This window comes from Bufo gargarizans, chromosome 2 (genome assembly GCF_014858855.1).
Source record: "Bufo gargarizans isolate SCDJY-AF-19 chromosome 2, ASM1485885v1, whole genome shotgun sequence".
NCBI lineage: Eukaryota > Metazoa > Chordata > Amphibia > Anura > Bufonidae > Bufo > Bufo gargarizans.
Window position 1 is genome coordinate 91,293,916 of NC_058081.1, and position 6,951 is coordinate 91,300,866.

Genomic DNA, 6,951 nt, shown 5'->3' on the forward strand with positions numbered 1-6,951 from the left:
CGGATTCAGTGCGGGTGCAATGCGTTCCCCTCACGCATTGCACCCGCACGGAATTCTTGCCCATGTGAAAAGGGCCTTAGTGTTGGTCCCATTTGATAGAAGCCACCTTGTCGCTGGTAAATGGGCCCGACCTATTCTCCTAGGAGCTTCTACTTTTCATGTAGTAAGTATAGCAGTAACACAGTTATTCATATTTTCAATGTATCTTTGTGCATAAAGCAGTGTACTGCTACTTGTAGTTCTTGTCAAATATCAGTCATCCCAGAAAACCCCTAGAAAAGGGGTTGTCTGTGGTGTCAGCTGAAGCCTTGAAAAAGGACCCGTAGCTTCTCCTGACATGCCTGTTTACCTACTAGAAGTTATAACTGAATTACCAGCAGTCTGCAGTAAGGGTACAGAGGGGTGGTGACCAACTGGGGGGGGGGGGGGGGGTCCTGCACAATCTAACTCTGTGGTGTTGCTAAAAGATCAACGGCCCTGGTGCAAGAGTTCAGCTTGGGCCCCCCTTTCCTCAGTGCTTTGTGGCCAGGGGGCAGGGAAGCACAGAGCCTTTGTGCTGCATGCGGCAAAAACTGAAACGGCCCCCCTCCCCATGCCAAATTCTTGACCTAACCTCTTCCCTCCAGACAGAAGTGTAACTTGACCAGCACGCACTATAATACCGGTGTGTTGTTATGTGGCACAAGGGTCTTTGGGCCACTTTAGGCTCCTACGCCCGATAGCGACTGCTACCTCTGCACCCCCTATAGCTACGCCCCTAGTCTAACTCTACCCAGTCAGTAATGCCATTGTCAGACTGTGCAGGGACAACCCCAACTGGTTAACATCTAGTAGAAATAATAAAGGAACGGCACAACATAGAGCAATAAGAATAGATGCTCCAGAATTGTTATTACATGGGGGATGCATGAAGCTATTAACACAGGCCTGTCAGGAGTGGTGAGAGGTCCTCCTTACGCCCGACGAAGCAAAAGATACATCTCTATGATGTTCATGAGCGCGGATAGGACATAGGAACAGAGATTGTATTGATGTAAAGAGTCATTCAAGTTCTCCATTAATGCGCAGAGATTACATTTATGTCGTAAAAACAACTATAATCAGTCACACAAAATCTTAGAGTACAACATTTATTAGTCTGAATACATGACAGGCTGTTGATGGATCCTGGCATTCTAAAACAAAAACTGTATTTCACAAATTAGTTCCTAGTTGTTTAATGGCATTGGTTTAAACAGCAGAATTTTACTGTATTTTCCCCTAAAATGAAAACAAGTTCCAGTAAATAATTTGTAAATGCAAATCTGCCATTGTAGAAAAGCTAATGACCTAGTAGTGGTATTAGGGTGCCCATACATGTTAAACTAAAGTTGATCAAAACAGACAATTTCAACCAAAACGATCATTCGTCCGGTCAAATTTAACACTGTTTTGGTCGACTAATACCAGACCAATTATCCCTCTAAAAAGAAGTCGGACACATTTGAACTTTTCATCTGATAGTTGGACGAAAGATCATTTATTCAAAGAGAATTTTCTCGGACAAAAGATATTTCTTTGAAAGAATATTCCCAGAAAGATCCTTTATCCAGGGACATTGAACATGTATGAAGAACTGTGCAATGCATCCGGACCCGTCTCACAAATGCTTTCAGTCAGCGGCAGATCGGCGGCCAGTTCCGACGACGGAACTGCCCGCCGGATCACACTGCCGCAAGTATGAAAGTAGCCTTAGATGTGTGTGGCCATATCTCAGAAATGAACGTTCACCAGATGACTGTTTGTTCAACTGCTCCGCAACTAACTAATGTCGAATGGCCCCCATTAGGCTCTGGTCACATCTGTCCATTTTAGGACAACAGATCCAAACTATACCCGGCAAACTCTGACTTATCCAACGGGACGCGCAGAAATTTCTGTCACCCCGACAGCAAAAATAGCTCAGCATGCTGCAATATTCTTGCACTGATAAGTATTGGGACTTTCAACATAAACCCAAATAGTGATGTGAACGTAGTGTTACCACTAGTGTTGAGCGAACTTGCGTTTCAAGTCCGGCGTACAAGGTTCGGGTTATCTAAGAATCCCGTTATGGATTCCACTACCACGGACTATAAGTTATGGTAGCGGAATCCATAATGGAATTCTTAGATAACCCAAACCTTGTACGCTGAAGGTGAAAACACAAGTTTGCTCAACACTAGTTATCACTCCAGGACTTGCGTGTCGTATTGCATATTAGCCCCATTCAAGCAAATAGAGCTAAGCTGCAGAAGTAGATACAGCCTAGGAAAAAGAGTGGCACCACTTCTGGCAGACCGCAATCAGGTTTTTACTAGCAGTCATGTGCAATAGCTTCATAGTGTTCAATCAGTCTTATACCTTTTTCCCACCAAAATGATGGATGCTGAGATAGAACCCGACAGACCCTAGTGTCAATCAATGGGATCCAGTCATACATCAGATCCAGCACTATGGCTTGGTTTCTAAAGGCCCATTTACATGGCCTGATGTAACAAGCGATTGTCGTACAGGTAGCGTTCCTTCGTGACAATCGTGTGTTCGGAGGAAACGACAGCATTTACATGCAGCGATCTCCACCACAGTATGGGGAGGAGAGATCACTAATGCCATCACTCATCACCATACAGAATAATTGCTTACTGGCAATGGAGTTGCTGTTTAGACATCACAATCTTCTGCTGCCAGCAAATGATTTAGGTCAGGCATGCTCATCCTGCGGCCCTCCAGCTGTTGCAAAGCTACAGCTATCATTCTACAGAAGGGCATCGAGGGAGTTGTAGTTTTCCAACAGGTAGAGGGCCGCAGGTTGAGCATGCCCGATTTAGGTGACCGCACCAATGAACTACTACCTGATGATGCAGCGTTTCGGTTGATTATTGGGTAATCAAGGGCACTTTTTGCACAGGTGATCATTGCTAATGAGCATCTGTACAAACGCTCATTAGCAATAATCTGCATGAACATCAGACAGTGCGGCCTTTGCGGTAGAAAGAGCACATAGAGTACCAGCTAGACCACCGCCGCCTGGAGCTCCACCTCGACCCATGCTTGCAAGATTTCTCAATTGCAAAGCTAGAGATAAAATTATTGTCACTAGCCAGAAGATGACAAGAGATCAAATATGACAACACCAGAGTCTCCATATTTCCGCACTTTTCCATGGAGCTACAGAAACAATGCGCCACCTTCATGGATGTCAAGAAGCGGCTGAGAGAAGCCAACATACCCCATTCCATGGGTTATCCAGCGAAACTAAGAATAGTGGATGGGGATCGGGCAGTCTTCTATACCTCTCCTAGTGAAGTCAATGAGGGGCTAGCCCTACGAAGAAGGTCACCAAGATGATGAAACCCCTGTAAACACCAGCACTCAGAACACCAGATGGCGCCAACGGACTGGCTAGATAAGTTGATATACGTAACACATTCTTGTGTATGACTCTCGGGCTATGCAAGCGTCACTTAATTATTCAGGGCCACATTTACCATACTTATGTGCTTAAATAGAAATATCATAGCACTTGCTGTAGTCGGCATGCCTCTGTCAGAATGACATCAAAGACAGAGGCATCCGGTTTACTGGCCTAGAGTCTGATGGTAGAGAAGTGACATCAGACATAACATCTATCTTACAAATACTAGAATATTAAGGTTTATAGTTTATATATTGAGTTTCTACTGTTAGTATGTTTATAGCTAAATCAAACACACAAACTCAGTTCACCCGTAGCCATTGCGATAAGTCTAGCTCCTGATGACATACCTAAGTTTAGGACTCCATGGCTGAGTTGAAAATCCTCTCATGGAATGTAAGGGGGATTAGGCACTCCACAAAAATGGTCAATGGTGCATTCTTATATCAGGAATTCCAGCCCACATATATTGCGTCTTCAAGAGACTCACTCCTAATACATCTCTGGTTCTGAAGAAGCCTTGGGTGCAGTGGTACGCACGCTCTTACCATTCCTCTTCCACAAGGGGGCGTCGTTATTAATACATCAATAGCTAGGATGGGAGGCAAAGGAGCTAGCTATTGATACGGAAGGCAAAAATATCTTTGTACACGCTTTTATTGACAATGTACATTATGTTTTACTAAGCGTTTATAACCCTCCCCCTGGCTCCATGCAGACTTTACATCTAGCGGCCACATTCGCTGCAGCATATCCACACGCCAAAGTAATCTGCATGGGAGACTTAAACATGATGTTAGACCACTCATTGATCGCCACAACGATGTAGCAGGCCCTCTTAGTATAGGGAACCCTTCACAGCACAGTAGATTCTTAACAGAATTTAGATGGCACGATCTATGGAGGTATAGATATTCGAGGTCTAGAGTATACTCATGTCACAGTAGCAGCCACAATTCCCTAACCAGGATAGACTATATACTAGGCAATGACTCAACATTATTAAATTTGAGATCTATTACATACCTGCCCCAGGGAATTTTCGATCATTCACCAGTATGCATATTGATACGAAATGTCCCCTCAATAATGTATAGAATGAACATTCACCTATTCTGGTTGAACCTCATGGGCGCAACAGATGGGATAGCATATCAATTACAAGAATTCATTAAAACGCATGAAAACGAGTCTAATATTGGGCTGGTGTGGGATACATTAAAAGTTTTTCTATGTGGGGCGCTACACTCCATCATATCCTATATCAGGGATCTCAAACTGCGGCCCTCCAGCTGTTGCAAAACTACAACTCCCACAATGCCCGGACAGCCTACAGGTATCAGCCTACAGGTAACAGCTGGAGGGCCGCAGTTTGAGATGCCTGTCCTATATTAAAAAAGACAAAAAAATAAAATAAAAAATTGGAACTGGAAATGGAGTCTCTGTGCACCATGCTAGAGTAGCAATATATTAAGTCACCCAACTGATGCCAACAGAATTGAGTGGCTCCAAGAGGGAAGACAATATTTAGCTATTCTTAAAGCTGACAGGAAGTTGTTCTTTATGAAACAAATTGCCTTTGAACTGGGAAACCAATCAGCTAAGCTACTGGCCCAACAGATCCGACATGACTCACCCTCTACGGCCATCCTAGCGATCAGAGATCACATGAGTCATGGGACAGGTACTTAGTACTCAAGAAACAATTCTCAGCGCTTTCACACACTTTTATCACGATTTATTTAGATCCAATATAACAGTATCCGAAACAGAGATAGCCACCTATGTAGAAGACATTTCTTTCCCCAAACTCACCACAGCACAAAGCAATTTTGGATCAACCTATTTGCTTGGAGGAGGTACTACAAGAAATAGCAGATCTAAAAAATGGGAAATCACCAGGCCCAGATGGGCTTCCCAACGAAGTATACTCTAGATATGCAGAGGTACTAGCCCCCCAACTATTGGTCACCTTCCACTCGGCCCTTGAAACAGGACGCTTACCGGAGTCATTTAGGAAAGCCACCATAGTACTCCTACTCAAACCTGACAACGATCCTCTTGACTGCGGATTGTATAGACCCATAGCACTACTAAATGTGGACTATAAAATCCTAACTAGAATATTAGCCTCTCGCCTCAACTGAGTAATACTATCATTAATCCATGAGGACCAAACCGGATTCATGCCAGGGAACTCCACCACAGAGAACATAAGAAGGGTACAGGTGGTTACACAGCTAGGATATTCTATGGATGCAAATTGGCTAGCATCACTAGACACAGCCAAAGCATTAGATTCCATAGAATGTTTATACCTAACTGGCTCTCCGAGGCTTTGGGTTTGGGCCTCAGTACCTTAAATGGATCAGTATTCTGTATAGTAACCAGATAAGTAGGCTTCTGGTCAATGGAGAATTATCAGACAGTTTCCCCCTTCATAGAGGGACGAGGCAGGGATGCCCCTTATCACTTTTATTTGCTCTGGCAATTGAAACCTTGGCCATTAAGGTGAGAAATAGCAATAACATATCTGGAGTAACCATGGGGAAGAAGAAGGTTCGAATAGGATTATATGCTGATGACATGATTTTATATCTGTCATCACCTGACTCGTCTCTCAGTGGTGCGGTGAACCTGATAGACGAATTTGGAGAATACTCGGGCCTGAGAATTGGGGGAAAAAAAATAAAAAATAAAAAAAAAAAATCGGTGTACATGCCACTAGGCGGGGCGGAATGGAATGGACCCTCACATGTCTCCCAGTTGAAAGTGGTAGATAATTTTAAATATCTAGGGGTCAAAATTACCAAGCGATATTCCCAAGCTCTATCACTTAACATGTGTCCGCTAATTGAACATATCCAGAATAAATTTAACAACTAGAAACTATTGCCTATCTCTATGGCGGGGCGGATTTATTTAGCCAAAATGATTTTACTCTCAAAAGTGCTGTATACCGCTCAACACAGACGCATATACCCAAATCTCTGTTCAAAGGATTAAATCCCATGACCAGGGTGTTTATATGGGGCAGATCCAGAGCCAAAGTTAGCCTAGATACGCTAAGACGTCCTAAACTAGAGGGAGGCATGGCCCTAACGGATTATTTTATATATTATTTAGCTGGCCAATTAAGGCTCATTAACACATGGTTCACAACAGAGGATTTATCTACCTCAGAGGACTTCCTAAAAACCCTATCTTTGAATGTAATATTTTATGGTCGGTTTTGGAAGGGCCGCCAAAATTCCAAAGGCCAATGCTACCACTACACAAATTAGCCCAAACGATCTGGAAAGAAGCTAAACTATTAGCTAAATTTACAGAGGTGGTCTCAGACATAGCTCTATGGGGAAAATCAGTCTATACCAAATATACAGGTAGTAATTGGGAGCGGATAAATGGAAATTGGTAGGAGCCAAAACCCTAGGGGATATATATGATCAAGGAATTATTATGACATTTGAGGCTTTGACACAAAAGTATGATATACCGCACACCCACTTCTTCTC